Source organism: Suncus etruscus, chromosome X (genome assembly GCF_024139225.1).
Source record: "Suncus etruscus isolate mSunEtr1 chromosome X, mSunEtr1.pri.cur, whole genome shotgun sequence".
NCBI classification, from domain to species: domain Eukaryota; kingdom Metazoa; phylum Chordata; class Mammalia; order Eulipotyphla; family Soricidae; genus Suncus; species Suncus etruscus.
This window is the reverse complement of record NC_064868.1, coordinates 130,350,281-130,372,219: the sequence shown is the minus strand read 5'-3', so window position 1 is coordinate 130,372,219 and position 21,939 is coordinate 130,350,281. Positions and strand designations below refer to the sequence as shown.

At 39.0% G+C, this 21,939-nt stretch overlaps 1 non-coding gene across 1 annotated transcript; it reads right to left on the bottom strand.

Annotated features, from left to right (window-relative positions):
• Positions 1 to 8,686: 8,686 nt before the first annotated feature.
• Positions 8,687 to 8,793, bottom strand: LOC126000139 (U6 spliceosomal RNA). The gene has a single exon (XR_007492503.1). It is a non-coding gene; the product is annotated as a U6 spliceosomal RNA (small nuclear RNA).
• Positions 8,794 to 21,939: the final 13,146 nt, after the last annotated feature.

The window sequence follows — 21,939 nt, the reverse complement described above, 5'->3', positions numbered from 1 at the left end:
GGAGAAAGGAAGAGAAGGAAAGAAATAAAAAGGAGAATGAAGAAGATGAGAGAGGAAAGTAGTAGGAGAACAGCGTTTGCAGCTTCAGGTATACTGGTGATATAGGAGACTCATATCACACAGACTCAACAACACTGAAATCATGAGATAGAAGCTGCAACCACTGAAATTTGTAATACACCTGTTAGGGTGACAGACAGCAGGGGTTGAAGGATGGTGGAATAGGAGACCACTGGTAAACGGTAGTTCACATTGGTGGTTGGATTGATTTGGAAAAATTATATGCCTGAAAGTTAACTGGCAATAACCTTTTACATCATGTTTTTTAATTTAATAAAATAACATTTTTAATAAAGGTAGTAGATGCAGGAATATAAGAGACAGTTCATTCGATCATCATCAGATTTTGTGCATTTGTACATACAATTTATGACCTAAATTGTTAATAGTTTTGTACCTTTCTCTCCACATAGTGTTTCCTTGCTCCCTATTTCATGTTTAAGTGATCAATGTTTAAGTGTTTAAGTGTCCTCTACCTCATGTTTTGGACTCGTCTGCGTTCTGAGACTGGTTCTTGTCTTAGGAAGTGTGGCATAGACCTTAGATGAAGGCTCAGTATAATGTGCTACTTTTTACATTTGGAAATCCAGGAAGGCCTTAAATGCCTAAGCAATAAAATTTCCTTTCCATTCTGATCCTCTAGATAAGGTTTTCTATGCAAATCGACCTACAATCCAGGTGCAAAGCCTGTTTATCCCTGTCATTTCACTAAATTATTCAAACAAGAAAAACACATAAGATCTCAGGACCCAGGGGCACCTCACCTTCTTGACACTACAGAGTTTAAGCCACACACAAATCAATGCGGTTGAAGAGAAGTTGATTATACAGGGAGTGCAAAATACTGCAGTAAGCTGCAAATTATTGCAATTAGCTACAAGGCAGAGAGAGAGGGGGGGGGGAGAGAGAGACAGAGAGAGACAGAGAGATAGACAGAGAGAGAGAGACAGAGAGAGACAGACAGAGAGAGACAGAGAGAGACAAAGAGAGAGAGAGAGAGAGAGAGAGAGAGAGAGAGAGAGAGAGAGAGAGAGAGAGAGAGAGAGAGAGAGAGAGAGAGAGAGAGATGGGCATGAAGCAGGCAGCATCTCGCTGAATGCTTTATTTTGGACTCTATGCTGCCCCCATAAAGGCCAGACTCTCTCTTTTATACTTCAGGGTGCAATTGCCAGTTGCAGAGGGCGTGTTCCAGTCCAACTGCCATTATGCAAGGATGTCCAAGGGGCATGTCCAAGCCCAATTCCAAGGGCGTGTTCAGGTCCAATGACCATTATTACATCAACCAGGGAAAGAGCTAAAAGGCAGTCCTGTGTGCACTGCCAGAGGTCACTCCTGAGCACAGTGTCTAGAGCAGGTCACAAGGAACACCACGGGGTATGACCCAGTCTCCACCCTATCAAATCCTCAGGAAAGATAAAGTGCTCTTAAACAGTCAACCCAACTACAATGACATGATCAATTTCTCTATCACCTCTTTCTCTAAATTGGCAGCCCAGACTTCTTCGAGCATTTGGACCCTTGCCCCCCAGTTGTTTTCTTAGATTCCTGATTCTTTCTATCCAGTTGGTTGTGCTTCTGATACATGCTGAATTCAGGCATTCAACATGACTTTCACCACAATAAACATACTTGTCTAGCAGATAGCTAATGCATTCACTTTATGACTTCTTTGACATCAGAGTCTTTCCAGAAATGGGTCTATTATTAATGTAGGTACCCTGGAATCAACACATTTAAAAATAGCATTGTTTTATAAATAAACAAAATTGAGATTTAGGTTTTTTTGTTGTTGTTTTGTTTTGTTTTTGCTTTTTGGGCAACACCCGGTGACACACAGATGTTACTCCTGGCTATGTACTCAGAAATCGCTCCTGGCTTGGGGGACTATATGGGACTTCAGGGGGTCAGGGGATCGAACCGTGGTCCATCCTAGGCTAGCGTATGCAAGGCAAATGCCCTACGTACACCACCACTCTGGCCCCAAGATTTAGCTTCTTTTTTTTTCACTTTCACACTTGTGATTTCCTTTCACCAAAGGAAATCAAACTTGTGATTTCCTTTCACCAAAGGAAATCAAACTTCCATGCTCTTACTTTATCTGCTTTTGGTCTGTATGGCCCCAAAATGCCCAGGGACCCTTTTTTTCCTTTCAATCCCTGTAAATCAACAGGGGCTATGAACCCTTGCAAACCTGTTGGAGCTTCAGTTCCAGGTAGCCCTGATTGCCCCTAAGATGGACAGAACGAGATCAATGAATCAATAAAAGATATCACATCACTACCTTCCATTTTCTCATGCACAAAGAACTTTGTCATGAGACTTTCACTAAATCTTGGCTTACAGATCTATGAAGTGTGCCAAAGCTCCAGACTTGGATAAGAAAAGGTTCTTTTAGGAGTTGTTAAGCTTATTTTGATAGAACATATCTTATAAGCACATTTTTTTTTTTTTTTTTTTTTTTTTTTTTTTTTTTTTTTTTTGGTTTTTGGGCCACACCCGTTTGACGCTCAGGGGTTACTCCTGGCTATATGCTCAGAAATCGCCCCTGGCTTGGGTGGACCATATGGGACGCCGGGGGATCGAACCGAGGTCCTTCCTTGGCTAGCGCTTGCAAGGCAGACACCTTACCTCCAGCGCCACCTACCCGGCCCTTATAAGCACATTTAATAAGATTCCTTTGTACTATGATCCTTCAACCTTGTGCTTCTTAGGATATTAGCTATTTAGGTTGGATAATACTGTCCTCCTCATATTTAATGCCAAAAACCCATTTCAAAATAGCAAAATAACAGAATGCTGGAGAGCATTGTGACATTCTACAACTCCAGTCCAAATCGCCAACCACATACTTGCTGTAAAGAGTAGAAATGAATACCTCAGGGGTCCACAGTGAGAAGAAAGCAGAAAATCATAGGCTGGGTAGCCAGCCAGAGCTAATCTTCATCAATTCTTCACTGACCTCCTCATGGTACCTGACATATCACACTACAAAGAAAAACACACATTTAAATATACACAACACTCTCATTTTCTCCCTCATTTTGTCACCAGCTTTCTCTAATTCTGTGTCTCGTGTGTCTGCCTCTCTCTTTTTCCTTTTATTTACACCCCTTTACAATGTTGCATGGGAAAATTCCAAGAAGCTCAAGAATATTCATCAAGTATCAATTATGATAGCAAGAGGGAACAGCCTGAAATTTTTGAATGCCTCAGTTATAAAGTATCTGTAACAATTAAGCCCGAGAGTTCAGGATGACATTTTAAGGCTTACTGAGATAGAGAATTAAACCCTGTGGGTACATACAAGCATAATATTCTAATATTTAGAACAGGTCCCAGTAGGACCTGAATTTTCTTGGCAAAAAAGGGGAAAACAATTAATAATCAACATTGCCACTGAGAAAACACAGTACAATACAGAATAGGCAGAGAGCCTATTTTCATAAATGCTTCCCACCCTCACTTTATTGTCCTTCTGCTGACTAAAATTTCACAGAAATCTGTGAAACAGTCTGAGAGAAGCCTGTTTAACATGTCATTTAAGGAAGACAGGGCAAAGATCTTTTATTTCTAAAGTATTCACGAAATTCAACAACAACGAAATCAAACAACTCTTAGAAATGGCAGATGAGCTGAGTGGACACTCATTCAAAGAAAACATTCAATATGTCTAAATCAATTATTGATACCTTTGTAAGTCATCATTCTTTAAATAAAACAATATTGCAGAACAAAGTAGACATACTTATGGCCAAAAGGCACAATGAATAAATGTTCATCACAATTATTATTAGAAAAATGTAAATCATAGTGATATATTCCACAGCAGCAAGAATGGCCTATAGATTAAAAAAAGCCCAGAGTCAGAGGGGATGCGATGAAAAGGATCCTCTTTCACTATTGGTAGATATTTCCTCTGATTCATCATTTATGGAAAACAGTATGAAAACTGCTCAAAAACTAAAAATAGCACTTCTGTATGATGCAACAATATCATTTCTTGGCCTTCATCTCAAAGACATATAAATATTAGTTAAAAATGATATATGCATGCCTACATTCATTGCAGCACTCTTTACAATGGCTAATATCTGGAAACAATCCAAACATCCAACATGAGTGAATAAATTGTGGAGTGTATACATAATGGAATACTATCAAGTTATCAGAAAATATGAAATTTTGCCTTTTACTAGAAATTGTATGGAATGAGGATGTCATGTTAAGCAAAATAAGGCTGAGGAAGAATTACAAATACTGTATAATCATTCATATGTAGTATATAAAAACAAGGAAAGAAAATGTAATGTATCTATTGAAAACAGGCCCGATTAGACTCTGACCACAAGACTGAAGTTTCCTAATTGGGGGCAGTTATTGGGGTGGGGTAGAAATGGGGAAGAATGGAAGTGACATAAAGATACTGTGGAGGATCTGTGGCACTGATAGCAGTGGGTGAGTTGCAGTATCTTTGTACAGTAAAAGAATAAACATCACCACTATTATAAATCACATTATCTCAGTAATAATAAAGCAAGAACATAAACATGCCTTTTGATAGTCACCTTTAATATCTGAAACACTGAAGTCATGACAGAATCACATTTTAAAATATTTGGGGCATATTTTACAGTATCCATTAGGGTCCCCAGAGACTTAGGACTCTTGCAAAGAAGCAAAAGATATTCTTCCCAAGATGTGTAATTCTCTGGTGCCAGAGAGATAGTAGAGGAGGGAAAGAGTTAGCTCTACATGTGCCCCCAGTATATGCCCCAGTATATCATATGGTACACAAGGCACATCAGGACTCACTCCTGAACACAAAGTCAAGAGAAAAAACCGTGACTATCTCTGAGTGTGGCCCAAACAATCCTCCCCCCAAAGTTACAGGTCCCTAGATACAACTACCTACTAATGTTCAATGTCCTCCCCAACACCCAATACACAACTTCCAAAAGATGCTAGGCTGTAAAGTATTTAATGGTTTTATAGGAGTGATGGGATGTGAGATGTGATTTTATGTCTACATTCTTATTTTTCTCTTAATTTTTTTTGTGGTTTTTGGGTCACACCCGGCAGTGCTCAGGGGTTTTTCCTGGCTCCGTGCTCAGAAATTGCTCCTGGCAGGCACGGGGGACCATATGGGAAGCCGGGATTTAAACCTATGACCTTCTGCATGAAAGGCAAATGCCTTACCTCCATGCTATCTCTCCGGCCCTCTCTCTTTTCTTTCTTTCTTTCTTTCTTTCTTTCTTTCTTTCTTTCTTTCTTTCTTTCTTTCTTTCTTTCTCTCTCTCTCTCTCTTTCTTTCTTTCTTTCTTTCTTTCTTTCTTTCTTTTTTCTTTCTTTCTTCTTTCTTTCTTTCTTTCTTTCTTTCTTTCTTTCTTTCTTTCTTTCTTTCTTTCTTTCTTTCTTTCTTTCTTTCTTTCTTTCTTTCTTTCTTTCTTTCTTTCCTTCCTAACTTCTTTCTTTCTTTCCTAACTTCTTACTTTCTTTCTTTCTTTTTTCTTTCTTTCTTTCTTCTTTCTTTCTTTCTTTCTTTCTTTCTTTCTTTCTTTCTTTCTTTCTTTCTTTCTTTCTTTCTTTCTTTCTTTCTTTCTTTCTTTCTTTCTTTCTTTCTTTCTTTCTTTCTTTCTTTCTTTCTTTCTTTCTTTCTTTCTTTCTTTCTTTCTTTCTTTCTTGTGGCTTTTGGGTCACACCCGGCAGTGCTCAGGGGTTACTCCTGGCTCCATGCTCAGAAATTGCTCCTGGCAGGCACGGGGGACCATATTGGATGCCGGGATTCAAACCGATGACCTTCTGCATGAAAGGCAAATGCCTTACCTCCATGCTATCTCTCCGGCCCTCTCTCTTTTTCTTTCTTTCTTTCTTTCTTTCTTTCTTTCTTTCTTTCTTTCTTTCTTTCTTTCTTTCTTTCTTTCTTTCTTTCTTTCTTTCTTTCTTTCTTTCTTTCTTTCTTTCTTTCTTTCTCTCTTTCTCTCTCTTTCTTCTTTCTTTCTCTCTCTCTTTTTCTTTCTTTCTTTCTTTCTTTCTTTCTTTCTTTCTTTCTTTCTTTCTTTCTTTCTTTCTTTCTTTCTTTCTTTCTTTCTTTCCTTCCTAACTTCTTTCTTTTCTTTTCTTTCTTTCTTTCTTTCTTTCTTTCTTTCTTTCTTTCTTTCTTTCTTTCTTTCTTTCTTTCTTTCTTTCTTTCTTTCTTTCTTTCTTTCTTTCTTTCTTTCTTTCTTTCCTTCCTAACTTCTTTCTTTTCTTTTCTTTCTTTCTTTCTTTCTTTCTTTCTTTCTTTCTTTCTTTCTTTCTTTCTTTCTTTCTTTCTTTCTTTTCTTTCTTTCTTTCTTTCTTTCTTTCTTTCTTTCTTTCTTTCTTTCTTTCTTTCTTTCTTTCTTTCTTTCTTTCTTTCTTTCTTTCTTTCTTTCTTTCTTTCTTTCTTTCTTTCTTTCTTTCTTCTCTCTTTTGTTTTTGGGCCACACCTGACTGTGCTCAGTGATAAGTCCTGACAGGGCTTGAGTGACCATGTTGGTTGCTAAAAATTCAACCCTGGCCAGTGGCAAGGAAGGCAAAGGGCTTACCTGTTGTACTATTGCTCTAACCCATACTGACATTTATTGAGTCAGGTTGAGAATGGATGGCATGTTTAATAGCGGAAAATCTAACTGAGCTATCAGCATGAAACAGTTCAATATGCAGTATTTCTATGAAGAGGTACTTTATGTCTGATCATCTCATGACAGACTACAGGTCAAAGTATATCTCTACTGGAGAGGTGATCATTTCTGGAACACTTTTAGAGTATTTACTGGGTTGTTCATTATTGAGGTTTAGTCAAACATGTTTAACACTCTTCGTTTCATTTGTGCACCAATATCTGTAGTTTCCCTCTCGCCCTCCCAGCCGCCCTCCCCTTACCTGCCTTTATTTATCTTCAGTGGCAAGGTACTCCATTGTGTAGATGTACCAGTTTCTTGAGCCACTTATCTGTTCTCGGGAACTTGGGTTGTTTTAATATTCTGGCTGTTGTGAATAGTGCTGCCATGAACAGAAGAGTGCTGAATTTTTTTGCAGCATATATCTGAGCTCCTATAGGAGCTTATCTTGTAGATTTTTGAAAAATGTTCTGATTGTTTTCCCAAAATGCCAGGCCAATGGACACTCCCACTTACAGTGAATGAGAGCCGCTATCTCCTGCATCGTGGTCAGCACTGGTTGTTCTTGTTCTTCATGTGTACCAGTCTCTGCGGTGTGAGGAGATAGGATGTTGTAGTTTTGATTTGCTTCTTCATAGAACTAATGCTGTGGAGCATTTTTCATGTGCCTTTGGCCATCTGTATTTATTCTCGGTGAAAATTCTATGGGTCTCTTCTGCACAATTTTGTTGGGATAATGGGTATTTTTTCTTGTTAAGACATGCCAGAGCCTTACCTATATTAGATAGTAACCCCTTATTAGATGCATATTGGGTATTTTTTTCTTTTTAAGACATACCAGAACCTTACCTATATTAGATAGTAACCCCTTATTAGATGTGTATTGGGTAAATAGTTTGTCCCATTTTATGGGGCATCTATATTCACTGTTCCTGATTTCCTTGGAGTTGTTAAAGCTTCTTAATTGAACGGAGTCCCATGTGTTTGTTTAGGTTTCTTTGTACTTGCCGGGTTAGTAGCATTTCATCATGGAAGGTCTCTTCACTTCAATAGCATGGAGAATTGATGTATGTTTTCTTCTACACACCTTATGCGCAATGTGAGGTCTGATGGGAAGGTATGTATTCTCTTTTGATGTGGCCTTTGTGCACGGTGTCCAAGCGAGTTCAGCTATAACGAGCCCCAACAATGGGCATGTTTGTTTCTTTGGAAATGATCCTTCGGTGTCTGCCTGGGAATTGATTTCCTCAGCGCCTGACTCCAGTCCAGGAGAAACCTAGACCTTTGGGCTGGAAAGGGGCTAGCCACTGACTGGGGCCTGGCCCTTTAAGAGTGAGGCAGGAAGCGGAAGTTGCCTGATGTCATGCCACGCTCCTTTCTCCATCTTGGTCCGCTGCCATCTTGGTCCTCCCACCTCGGCATTTTATTTCGCCAACGTCTGGAGGGAGGGACGACTTGTTCCCAGCCATCGATCCAGTTTGGACCACCCCAGAGTGCATGCTGGGTTTCAGCCAGGTGAGCTGTAGGGGGCTGTAGGGGGCCAGGATGGAGTGAGGGTGGGAACCAGACTGGAGGCCTGACCCTCTCACTTCCCTTCCCTCTCGCTCACCCACCCCGTCTTTAATCATTTCTCCAGGGGGTCCCCAGGCGGGCTCAGGGTCTTCCCCACACTCTGGGCACAGTGCTCACTCCCGTGGGCCAAGGAACACCACGCATGCCCCTGTGTCCACTATGGGCCCTATGATGGTGGCCCTGGCTTTCCGAGGGTTTCTCCAGAGATGGAATTTCTTCTTCTGTTATTCACAGAACACCACCCGCTCTCCGTTGCTCCTTTCATGACCAGGTTGAGTGACCACAGACAAAATTTGAGGATGTTGGGAAAGAAGGTTTTTTCCTAAGCATATAAACTATTTATTATAGGCAAAGCCTACAGACTTATTTCTTCTTGGACACACCCACAGTGCGGCCACGGTGTCCTGTGGTCTAAAAATATGGAACGCTTCACGAATTTGCGTGTCATCCTTGCGCAGGGGCCATGATAATCTTCTCTGTATTGTTCCAATTTTAGTATATGTGCTGCCAAAGCGAGCACAGGGTTTTTTTTAATTAGAAATTTTATGCACAACAGTTCCTTCTGCAAGGGAGTGTTGGGCCACACCCCGCAAGGTCAGAAGCACAGAGGTCCACCCCCAATTAGACAACTCGGCTCAGGCAAACCCCTCTCCTCTGTGCTACTGCCCCCTCCCCAAAGATCTATAGATTGAAAAAAGTAAGATTTATTCTAGAAACACCAAGTGCAGGCTCAGGTCACATCATGGTCCTTAGGAAGTGCTGTGGATATTAGGATGCTTTGGTGGAAAAACACATTGTTTGGGCAATTTGCACATATTCCCCCAGAAAGGAGCAGGTGGTGGATGCAGAATTCAGATGTGCAGATCAGGGTTAGGCTCCAGCAAGACCCAGCAGGAAGGAGCTGGGCGAGGGATGTGCTCATCTTGGTTGCTCACAGCTGTGACTTTTCTCCAGCACTTTCTGCTATTGACCTTATGGGAAAAATCAGGCTGCAGAAGATGGGGTCTCATAGTCTGACGTCCTGTCCCCAGGTAAGAGGGCAGTGTGGGCTCTGAAAAGGAAAAGGATAGAGGGAAGGAGGGCAACCAGTCTAGGATGTGGGGGGAGCAGAGATGTTTTAGGAAGGAATCTGAGGATGGGTGTGGGAGGCAACAATAACAAAACCAAAAAAAATTAGTTTGAGATTCCTTTTTTTGCATAGGCACAGTAAAAATTGTGGAGGTTAGAAAGGGAATTCCCTTGGCCTAATAGATACAGGGTTTCTCCATCCTTGAAGTATACTGTCATGTGAATACAACCCTGAACATGGTCTTTTACTCTCCCCTAGGTCCTTTTGTGATTGCTAGAAACTTTCAGCTCAGTTGTGGATGATAAAATCAGGCCTCTGTAGTTAGAACTCTTGGTCTTTGATGGCGTCCTTCTTTACAGTTCTAGAAGTTCTGTTCCATCACTGTTGTTTTAATCAATCCTGTAGTTGGTGGTTTTGGTTTTACACCAGTCCCCTGATGAAGCCTAGGCTAGAGTTTTTCATTATGTTTCCAGAAGATCTGCTCAATTGCAGCTGTCTCAGTCAGACCTCTGGAATTAGAGATATTGGTTATTATACAGATCGTAGCCCAAAGACTAGACTAGTGAATTTTTTTATTTGTTCTAGCATAAACTCTGACCTGATATGTGGTCACAGTTGGTCTTCTGTAGATAGCAACATTGGCTTTTGCACAGATCAAAAGATGATGTGTCTTCTGGATTCGTCTTATTGTTAGGTGTTGAGATAAGACAACCTGCTTTTAGGTCAATGCCATTTCCTCATTGTCAGGATGTCATATCAAAGCTAGCCCATGTTGGTGGTGTGAAAGCAGTATTAAGGATGTCCCAGAGGGAGTTTGGTTCCTGGAGCTGTTGTGGAGAACTGTGTCGGTTCTATGTCTGGGATCTAGGGTTCAGAGTTGATTGGTCACTGTCTAATCATCTGGAGTCTAAGTTAAATGCGCATGACATATGTTCAAGGTGGGAGATGCCCCTGTATTATAAAATATATGAGTTCTTATCCCTAGTAGATAAGAGCTCATTTCTATATGTAAATTTTCTCAGTTTTTAGTATGCCTTTGCAAGAAGAAGTGGTGCTATCTTATATTGCTGGTGCATTTAGGAGTGAGAGTGTCAGGCTCCATCATATCTGTGCCTTGGTTTTGACATGAGCTATTATTCCAGGCAAGAATTTTTTCTTGTGGTTTTTATATGATTATAAACTTTTTGTAGTGGTCTTGGTTTCTGTTTGCTAAGATTTTGTTAAGGATTTTTACATCTATGTTCATTAGTGGAATTAGTTTGTAGTTTTCTTTCTTTTTGTATTTGTCAGCATTGAGAATGAGTGTGATATTAGCTTCATAGAAGGAATTTGGGAAGAATTTGAAATGATTCTCATTATTTGAATATTTTGGATAATTAATGGTAGTAGCTCATCTCTAAATGATAAAATTTACCCGTAAACCCACCTGGTCCTGCTGTGAATTTCTTAATTACTGTTTCAATTTCCTTACTTCTGATTGTTCTCTTTAGGCTTTTATATATATATATATATTATTTAAACACCTTGATTACATACATGATTGTGTTTGGGTTTCAGTCACGTAAAGAACAAGACCCATCACCAGTACAACATTCCCATCACCAGTGTGCCAAATCTCCCTCCTTCACACCCAACTCCCGCCTGTACTCTAGACAGGCTTTTCATTTCCCTCATACCTTCTCATTATTAGGATAGTTCAAAAGGTAGTTATTTCTCTAACTAAACTCATCCCTGTTTGTGGTGAGCTTCATGAGGTGAGCTGTAACTGCCAGCCCTCCTCTTTTGTCTCTGAAAAATATTATTTCAGGAATGTCTTTCATTTTTCTTAAAACCCATAAATGAGACCATTCTGCGTTTTTCTCTCTCTCTCTCTTGCTGATTTATTTCACTCAGCATAATAGATTCCATGTACATCCATGTATAGGAAAATTTCATGACTTCATCTCTACTGACAGCTGTATAATATCCCATTTGGTGTATATGTACCACAGTTTCTTTAGCCATTCATCTGTTGAAGGGCATCTTGGTTATCTCCAGAGTCTTACTATGGTAAATAGTGCTGCAATGAATATAGGTGTAAGGAAGGGATTTTTGTATTGTATTTTTGTGTTCCTAGGGTATATTTCTAGGAGCGGTATAGCTGGATCATATGGGAGCTCGATTTTCAGTTTTTGGAGTAATCTCCATATCGCTTTCCATAAAGGTTGAACTAGACGGCATTCCCACGAGCAGTGGATAAGAGTTTCTTTCTCTCCACATCCCCGCCAACACTGCTTGTTCTCATTCTTGTGATGTGTGCCAATCTCTGTGGTGTGAGGTGGTACCTCAAGTTTTTTTTTTATTTGCATCTCCCTGATGATTAGTGATGTGGAGCATTTTTCCATGTGCCTTTTGTCCATTTATATTTCTTCTTTGTCAAATTGTCTGTCCATTTCTTCTCCCCATTTTTTGATGGGATTAGATCTTTTTTCTTATAAAGTTCTGTCAGTGCCTTGTATATTATGGTGATTAGCCCCTTATCTAATGAGTATTGGGTAAATAGTTTCTCCCACTCAGTGGGTGGCTCTTGTATCCTGGGCACTATTTCCTTTGAGGTGCAGAAGCTTCTCAGCTTAATATATTCCCATCTGTTAATCTCTGCTTTCACTTGCTTGGAGAGTGCAGTTTCCTCTTTGAAGATGCCTGTAATCTCAATGTCCTGGAGTGTTTTGCCTATGTGTTATTCTATATATCTTATGCTTTTGGGTCTGATATCGAGGTCTTTAATCCATTTGGATTTTACCTTTGTACATGATGTAAACTGGGGGTCTAAGTTCAATTTTTTTGCAAGTGGCTAGCCAGTTGTGCCAACACCACTTGTTGAAGAGGCTTTATTTCCTTCATTTAGGATTTCTTGCTCCTTTATCAAAAATTAGGTGATTGTATGTCTGGGGAAAATTCTCTGAGTATTCAAGCCTATTCCACTGATCTGAGGGCCTGTCCTTATTCCAATACCATGCTGTTTTGATAACTATTGCTTTGTAGTAAAGTTTAAAGTTGGAAAAGTAATTCCTCCCATATTCTTTTTCCCAGTGATTGCATTAGCTATTCTAGGGTGTTTATTGTTCCAAACGAATTTCAAAAGTGCCTGGTCCACTTCTTTGAAGAATGTCATGGGTATCTTTAGAGGGATCGCATTAAATTTCTACAATGCTTTGGGGAGTATTGCCATTTTAATTATGTTAATCCTGCCAATCCATGAGCAGGCTATGTGCTTCCATTTCCGCGTGTACTCTCTTAATTCTTGGAGCTGAGTTTTATAGTTTTCTTTGTATAGGTCCTTCACATTTTTAGTCAAGTTGATTCCAAGATATTTGAGTTTGTGTGGCACTATTGTGAATGGGGTTGTTTTCTTAATGTCCATTTCTTCCTTATTACTATTGGTGTATAGAAAGGCCATTGATTTTTGTGTGTTAATTTTGTAGCCTGCCACATTGCTATATGAGTCTATTGTTTCTAGAAGCTTTTTGGTAGAGTCTTTAGGGTTTTCTAAGTAGAGTATCATGTCATCTGCAAACAGAGAGAACGTGACTTCTTCCTTTACTATCTGGATTCCTTTGATAGCTTTTTCTTGTCTAATCTCTATAGTAAGTAGTTCCAGTGCTATGTTGAATAGGAGTGTTGAGAGAGGACAACCTTGTCTTGTGTCAGAATTTAGAGGGAAGGCTTTTAGTTTTTCTCCATTGAGGATAATATTTCCAACTGGATTGTGGTAGTTGACCTTAACTATACTGAAAATGGTTCCTTTCATTCCCATCTTGCTGATAGTTTTGTTCAAGAATGGGTATTGGACCTTATCAAATGCTTTCTCTACATCTATTGATATGATCATGTGATTTTTATTTTTCTTGTTGTTGACGTTGTGTATTATGTTGATATATTTACGGATGTTAAACCAGCTTTGCATTCCTGGGATGAAACCTACTTGATCGTAGTGGATGATCTTCTTAATGAAGCATTGAATCCTATTTGCCATGATTTTGTTGAGGATTTTTGCATCTGTGTTCATCAGTGATATTCGTCTGTAATTTTCTTTTTTCGTAGCATCTCTGTCTGGTTTAGGTATCAAGATTATGTTGGCTTCATAAAAACTATTTGGAAGTGTTCCTGTTTTTTCGATTTCTTAAAGAGTCTTGCCAGGATTGGTAGTTGTTCCTCTTGAAAGGTTTGAAAGAATTCATTAGTGAATCCATCTGGGCCTGGGCTTTTGTTTTTGTGCAGACATTTGATTACTATTTTAATTTCCTCAATAGTGATGGGGGTGTTTATATATGCTACATCCTCTTCATTCAGCTGTGTAAGATTATAAGAGTCCAAGAATGTATCCATTTCTTCCAGGTTCTCATTGTTAGTGGCATAGATTTTCTCAAAGTAGTTTCTGATTATCCTTTGAATCACTGCCATATCAATAGTGATCTCTCCCTTTTCATTTCTAATATGAGTTATTAAGTTTTACTCTCTCTTTCTTTGTTAGTTTTGCCAGTGGTCTATCAATCTTGTTTATTTTTTCAAAGAACCAACTTCTGCTTTCGTTGATCTTTTGGATTGTTTTTCGGGTTTTCACTTCACTAATTTCTGCTCTCAGCTTTGTTATTTCCTTCTGTCTCCCTATTTTTGGTTCCTTTTGTTGAACACTTTCTAATTCAATGAGCTGCGTCATTAAGCTATTCAGGTATGCCCCTTCTTCTTTCTTGATGTGTGCTTGAAAAGCTATAAATTTTTCTCTCAGTACTGCTTTTTTCTGTGTCCCATAGGTTCTGATAGTTTGTGTCTCTATTGTCATTCGTTTCCAGAAAGGTTCTGATTTCCTCTTTGATTTCATCTCAGATCCCACTGGTTATTCAATATTAGGCTGTTTAACTTCCAGGTATTATACTTTTACTTCTGTGTCCCTTTGTAGTTCACATATAATTTTAGGGCCTTGTGGTCAGCGAAGGTAGCCTGCAAAATTTCTATCCTCTTGATATTATGAAGGTATTTTTTATGTGCTAGCATGTTGTCTATCCTGGAGAATGTCCCATGTACATTAGAGAAGAATGTGTATCCAGGTTTCTGGAGGTGGAGTGTCCTATATCTATCTACTAGGCCTCTTTTTTCCATTTGTCTTTTCAGGTCTAGTATATTTCTTGTTGGGTTTTAGTCTGGTTGACCTATCGAGTGTTGTCAATGCCTTGTTGAAGTCTCCCACAATTATTGTGTTGTTATTATATCATTTTTCAGATTTGTCAACAATTGTATTAAATATTTTGCTGGCCCCTCATTCGGTGCATATATGTTTAGGAGAGTGATTTCTTCCTGCTGTACATATTCGTTAATTAATACAAAATGTCCATCTTTGTCCCTCATAACTTTCCTGAGTATAACGTTTGCATCATCTGATATTAGTATGGCCACTCCAGCTTTTTATGGATGTTGTTTGCTTGGATGATTATCCTCCAGCCTTTTATTTTGAGTTTATGTTTGTTCTAACTATTCAGGTGTGTTTCTTGTAGGGAGCAGAAGTTTGGATTCAGTTTTTTGATCCATATAGCCACTCTGTGTCTCTTAACTGGTGCATTTAGTCCATCGACATTGAGAGTATTGTGTACATAAAGATTTTATGGGATTAGTATGTTACTGACCGTACCCTGATTGGTGACTGTGCTCTACACTAGGGTGTGACCTAGCATTCTGCCTCCAGCCTAGTGTGGTACCTGATTTTGCTCCCACCATTGGGTGGTACCTGATCCCACCTTTGGGTGGTACCTGATTCTGGGGGAAAAAAACAAGGGTCTGTGCAAGGCGAGGGGCTTTTGAGGATTTTTGGCTGGAACTGATGCTGAGGCTTTGGACTTCAGTCTTGTCCAACGAATAAAGCTAATATTTCCACAAGCCTGACTGTCTGCAAGCTGTTTACCCGCTGCTTCACCTCAGAACCGCTGGCTGAACAGGGTTTCAGATGCGTGCTCCGAGCTGGAGGGGAAGACCTCATCCTCCATCCCTCCATTAGTCAACCTCTTCAGGGGCTGACTTGCAACAGAGAGAAAGAACTGTCCTGCGATTTAGTGCCATCTTTTTATCAAGGTTTGATGTGTCTGTTGGTCAATCTTGTCTTAAAGGAGGTCTTTCAGTTTTTCTTTTAAGACTGGTTTTGAGTCTGTAAAGTTTCTGAGCTGTTGTTTGTCTGTGAAACCATGTATTGTTCCTTCAAACCTGAAAGTGAGTTTTGCTGGGTGCAGTATTCTAGGTGGAGCATTTATTTCATTGAGTTTTGTCACTATGTCCCACCACTGCCTTCTGGCCTTTAGTGTTTCTGGTGACAGGTCTGCAGTAAATCTCAAGGATGCTCCCTTGAATGTAATTTCTCTTTTTGATCTTGCTGCTTTCAGAATTCTGTCTCTATCTGTGGGATTCGTCATTGTCACTAGGATGTGTCTTGGGGTGTTTTTTCTGGGGTCTCTTTTAGTTGGTACTCTTTGGGCATGCAGGATTTGATAGCATGTATTTTATAGCTCTGGTAGTTTCTCTTGACCATTGATTCTTCCTGGAGATTTTCTTCCTTGGTAGTTTCTGTTGAGCTTATCATAGACTTCTATTTTCATCTGTTCACATTCTTTGAGTAATTTTTCCATTGTTTGATCATTTGCTTTAAAGCTTTTTTCCAGTCTTTTCTGCTGTTTGGAGTTGTTATTCGTCTCATCTTCCAGTGTACTAATTCTATCCTCAGCTGCTTTTATCCTGTGGGAAAGCTCATCCATTTTTTTCTTCAAGTCATCTACTGAGTTTTTCAGACCTGTTATTTGACCAGAAATTTCAGTTTGGAGTTTTCTGATTTCTATCTTCATGTTGAATAATTGTTGTAATATTGTTTTTGCCTGTCATCCCACCTGGATTTTCCAGGTGGGGGTGATTAAGGAATGAAATAAAAAGCTTGTTGGGGAGGCATAGGGAGCTCTTTTGCCAGAACTGACTGCTGGTTCGGTTTGCTTTTTGGAGCTGGCTGCAACTGACAAAAGACTTTCCTTGCTGAACCTTTGGCCCCCTAATCTTTTGCATTCGTTGATTATTCACGTCGGATATTATTATCAAAGTCTCCCCCAAAAGGGGGGACAGAAGAATGGGATTCAATTTATCTTTTTGGGAATCATTCTTTGACTTGGAGACCATCAACAAGGGGTTTGACCTCCCCCCACATTTGGCGCCCGGAACAGGTGAATCTGGACCCTCTGGAACTGTAAGTGACATGTTTTATTGGAAATCACCTCTGGAGATCCTTGGCTGGTTATTATGGATACTCACGCTCACTATGCCATCTGTTATTAAATACATCGGTTTGGCATTACTCAAGTGCATTACTCTGCTTGGATATAAACCATTTGGTTTGATACTAGTAAATATCATTGTCGTTGGATGGTTGCTGCTTACAATTCAATCAAAAATTTCTACTCCAATATTTGCATTGCTTGAGTGGTCTCCATTAGTCATAGTTTGTGGAATTTCTGTGTTGGCTAATATGACTACCATATGCATAGTCATTGGCTGGTGGTTAGGAAATAGACAATGTGGAAATTGTAAAGTGATGACCAGTATGGACAATAAAAAAATTTTTCCTACGAAAATTCAGACTAAGATACAGGCTGATAAATCTAACACTGGCAGCAAAAGTATAGGTATTTTTGCCGGTAAAAAATCAACTCGGACACGTAATTTAGATACTCATAATCCAAATCAAGATCTTGACACTGATGATCAGCCTCCAGTGCTAAGTCCACAAGAGAGTCCTGATTCTGTTCACAGTATGGACTCACATGTTAATGCCAACTCAGACAATGAACCACATTCTAGTATTCCACACCTCAGACATCAGAGTCCTGTGCAAGGTACTTCTGCTAATCCAGCCTCAACTCCATTTCAAACAGTATATGTTTCAAATTATGAACCTCTTGAAATGGAGGATGTAGAACGGTTTAAGAAAGCATGTAAAGAATATGGGGCTACCTCTCCATATTGTCAGGAGGTGCTAAGCATGTGGTGTCGAAAATCAATTTGGACTCTGCATGACTTTAAAAAACTTGCTGAAATATGCCTGCCATCTAAACAGCGAACTGAATGGGAAATGTTATATGCAGAGGGTGTGAAATCCAAACTATATAGTCCAGATGGAACCAAAAAACGAGTGGCAGGGGTTAATCTCTCATATGAATTATTAATGGGAGAAAATCAATATTCAGATATACAGACACAAGCAGCTTTACCAAAGGAAATCTCAAAAATAATTAAAGACATTGCATTATCTGCATGGGAAAGAATTGATACTAACAGTACTGGTGAGGGAACCTTTTTAAGAATCATCCAAGGTCCCCAAGAGCCTTATGTAGAATTTGTGGCTAAACTCAAAGATGCTTTAAAAATACAAGTTAAAAATGATGAGGTGAGGAAATTTCTAGAAAAATGTTTGGCTTATCATAATGCTAATTCAGCTTGCAAATTGGTATTGGCTCCGTTGCAGGAAAAAGCTGATTTAAATGAATTTTTATATGCCTGTAGGAATGTTTATGATATACCCCATTCATTAGCAAATTCAGATCAGGTGCAAACCTTTGCAATTACTAAAGGAAATATACCTCTTTACCAAAGGGGACAAAAACTTGCCCGAAAACCAGGTCTCTGCCCAAAATGTAATAAGGGTTACCACTGGGCAAAAGACTGTAGATCTGGAAATCCCCATAGTAATAACATAGGAAGAACTTTTAATACAAACCCTAGGAGACAATTTGCCTGTTACCATTGTGGAAAACAAGGACATATTAAAAGGAATTGCCATCTTTTGTTAAATTCAGTTCCTCCAGGATCTACAATTAAAAAACAGGGAAACTCCTACAGGGCCCATCCCCAGGCCCTTACAAATCAGGGGCAAAGTCATCAAACCATAATTCTCCCCAGCCCAGCCCAAGAAGATTAATTTCAATCAGTGAATTAACACATGCCACTGTGGGCAGTGCTGGGCTTGATATAACTTGCCCAGTGGACATTACAATTTATCCAGGAGAATGCCCTTACATGCTACACACAGGCATAGTGGGACCACCACCCCCAGATACAATGGGTTTGATTCTGGGCAGAAGTTCCCTTAATGTAAAAGGTATATCAGTAATCACAGGTGTTATTGATTCAGACTCAAAGGGAGAAATTATTGTAGTTATCAATGTGCCTGTTACTTGGACTTTCAAAAAAGGGGAGACAATTGCCCAAATAGTAATAATACCTTATGTTAAATTTGGGACTTCAGATAAGATAAGAACTGGAGGTTTTGGAAGCACAGATCCAGGGGCTGCCAAAAACCCATTAGTGGCTCTGATTACTAAATGTAAAGATGAAAATCCAATGATTAAACTTAATATAGAAGGACAAGTCTTCAATGGCATGATAGACACAGGTGCTCAGATCACTGTAATTTCTGATAAAGAATGGCCAAAAAATTGGTCTCTGCAAGAAATTCCATATTCATTAAAAGGAATAGGAGGCCTGAGTTCTTGCTTGTTAAGCACAAGAACCATGGTATTTTATGGCCCAGAAAATCAAAAGGCTATAATCAGACCTCATGTGGGCCCATTTTCACCATCCTTGTGGGGCCGTGATTTGCATAAACAATGGAAGGCAGAATTCCATATTCCATTAGCTCAAGGTGAGCCTGAACCTTCTCCTGAATTAAAAACCCAAAATTTTTGGTAGGGGCCACTGCCAGTAAAACCCCAGCACCAATAAAAATAAAATGGAAATCTGATGAACCAATTTGGATAGGCCAGTGGCCCCTTAAAACTGATAAATTAAAGGTGCTGACAGAATTAGTGGAAGAACAGCTAAAATTAGGACATATTGAGCCTTCGTTTTCTCAATGGAATTCACCTGTATTTACCATAAAAAAGAAATCTGGTAAATGGAGATTGTTAATGGATCTGAGAGCTGTGAATTTATCTATGGTACCTATGGGAAAATTACAGACAGGTTTACCATCACCTGTAGTAATCCCTAAGGAATGGCCACTAATTATAATTGACCTAAAAGACTGTTTCTATCATATTCCTATTCACCCAGATGATAAACACCGTTTTGCATTCTCAGTTCCTTCTATTAATAATACTCACCCTTGCAGGCGTTTTCAGTGGACTGTTCTCCCTCAGGGCATGCTAAATTCACCAACTATGTGTCAATATTTTGTGGACAAAATTTTGAGCCCTGCTCGTGAAAGATTTCCCCAAGCTATAATTTATCATTACACCGATGATATTTTAATTACAATGAATAATGAAACAGATTTACAGAAATTATATGCTTATGTGATCAATTGTTTGCAAATGGCAGGACTGAAAATAGCTTTAGAAAAAATACAGACCATGCCACCATATCAATACTTGGGCTTTATTTTGGACAGAACATCAATACGTCCACAAAAAATTTCCATAAAAAAAGAGAACCTTAAAACGCTTAATGACTTTCAGAAACTTTTGGGTGATGTAAATTGGCTCCGCCCAGCACTAGGAATCTCAAATGCAGAGCTGTTTAATCTGTTTAAAACTTTGGAAGGTAATCCTGCATTAGATAGTCCCAGAAATTTAACACAAGCTGCTAAAAATGAATTGGACATTTTTTTGAACAGACTGCAAAAATCATTTCTCTTAAGATTTATCCCTGGAGAGAAGGTATTTTTATTAATTTTCCCTACAAAAGAAACACCTACTGCGGCTTTAATGCAACAGGCTGGTCCTTTGGAATGGGTGTATTTACATAACAAACAGCCTCAGTCTGTGATATCTTACCTGCAACTAATCTCAGAATTGATTATCAAAGCAAGACTCAGATCAATATCTTTGTTAGGTTTTGATCCAGATATAATAGTATTGCCAATACCAAAAAAGGAAATTGAGTCAATATTGCCTCTTAATGAATCTCTACAAAGGGCTCTCTCAGATTTTACAGGAGAGATTTCTTCTCATTATCCAAAAGGAAAGACCTGGGACTTTTTGAAAAAGACTCAGTTTGTTATATCTTCAATTGTGAGGGATTCTCCTATTCCCAATGCAAAAGTTTTTTATGTAGATGGATCAAGTGGGGGACGGGGTGGAATAACCGGAGAAAATATAAACATAACAATAGAAACCAAATATAAGTCTGCACAGAAAGTTGAATTAGCAACGTTAATTTATCTATTAGAAAATGTATCTGAAGCCATGAATGTCGTTTCTGATTCTTTATATGTTGTAAATTTATGCCCGGTGATAGCCACTGCCTCCCTCAATTCTCATAGTCCTATTATACAGAATTTATTAAAAAAGTTACAACACATTATTCAAAAAAGAACTGAACCTATTTTCATCACACATATTAGAGCTCATTCAGGCCTTCCAGGGCCAATGGCTCAAGGAAATAAAACTGCTGATTTGTTGGCAATGCCTATATTTAAATCACCTGTAGAGGAACATTCAGCCTTACACACAAATGCTCGTCGTTTACATGTAAATTATCAAATTCCATGGAGGCAAGCGAGAGAAATTATAAAAAGATGTAACATATGTGCCCCGCTAGCACAAAAGACCCATATAGCAGGAGCAAATCCAAGAGGCTTGCAGTCTAACGAATTGTGGCAAATGGATGTAACTCAAACAGACTTATTTCCCAAAAAACCATACCTTCATGTGGTAGTGGATACATATTCTCGATTTATTTGGGCAATTCCTATGTCTTCTCAAAAATCTAAGGCAGTTTGCAGTTTTCTTTTACAATGTTTTTCTGTTATGGGTATTCCGTATTCTATTAAGACTGATAATGGACCCTCTTATATAAGTAAAACTTTTGAATTTTTTTGTAATGAATGGCAGATAAAGCATATTAAAGGAATTCCCCACAATTGTCAAGGACAGGCAATTGTGGAAAGAGCCCATAGAACTCTGAAAACTCAATTGCAAAAGAATAGAAAAAGAGGTTTGATGCCAATGGAGCTGTTATCTTTGACTCTCATTACACTAAATTATCTAAATTTACCTCAGGGAGAGAGCTATACAGCAGGGGAAAAACATTTTAAAGAAGATAATCAGAGACAAGAAACAACAAATATTCCAATTTGGATAAAAGAGGATAAAAAATGGATTGCTGGTTATCTCCTCTTGAGAGGGAGGGGTTATGCTTATGTTTCTACAAATGACAACCCTCCTAAGAAATTTTGGGTCCCCTTGCGTCTCGTTAGAAATCGGACTGGCACTGATGATCAAGGTCAGGTTGCTGGGACTATAGACTCCTCCCCACATCAAGTACAGAGTGCTCAAGATATTGACAGTTGTGGTGCTGCTGAGGTGACTGGGAAAGTAAGTGAAGGATCAACTTTCACACCTCATATTCTCAGTGAATCTGACAAAAGTGAAAAATCCTTACAGTCTGGACTACAAACAGAAAAACGGAAACCTGTTTTCACTGGATTACAAAATTTGGGTAACTCATGTTACATGAATTCAATATTGCAATGCTTGTATAATATTACAGACTTGACTCAGTATTTTTATCAAGATTATTATAAAAAAGATATTA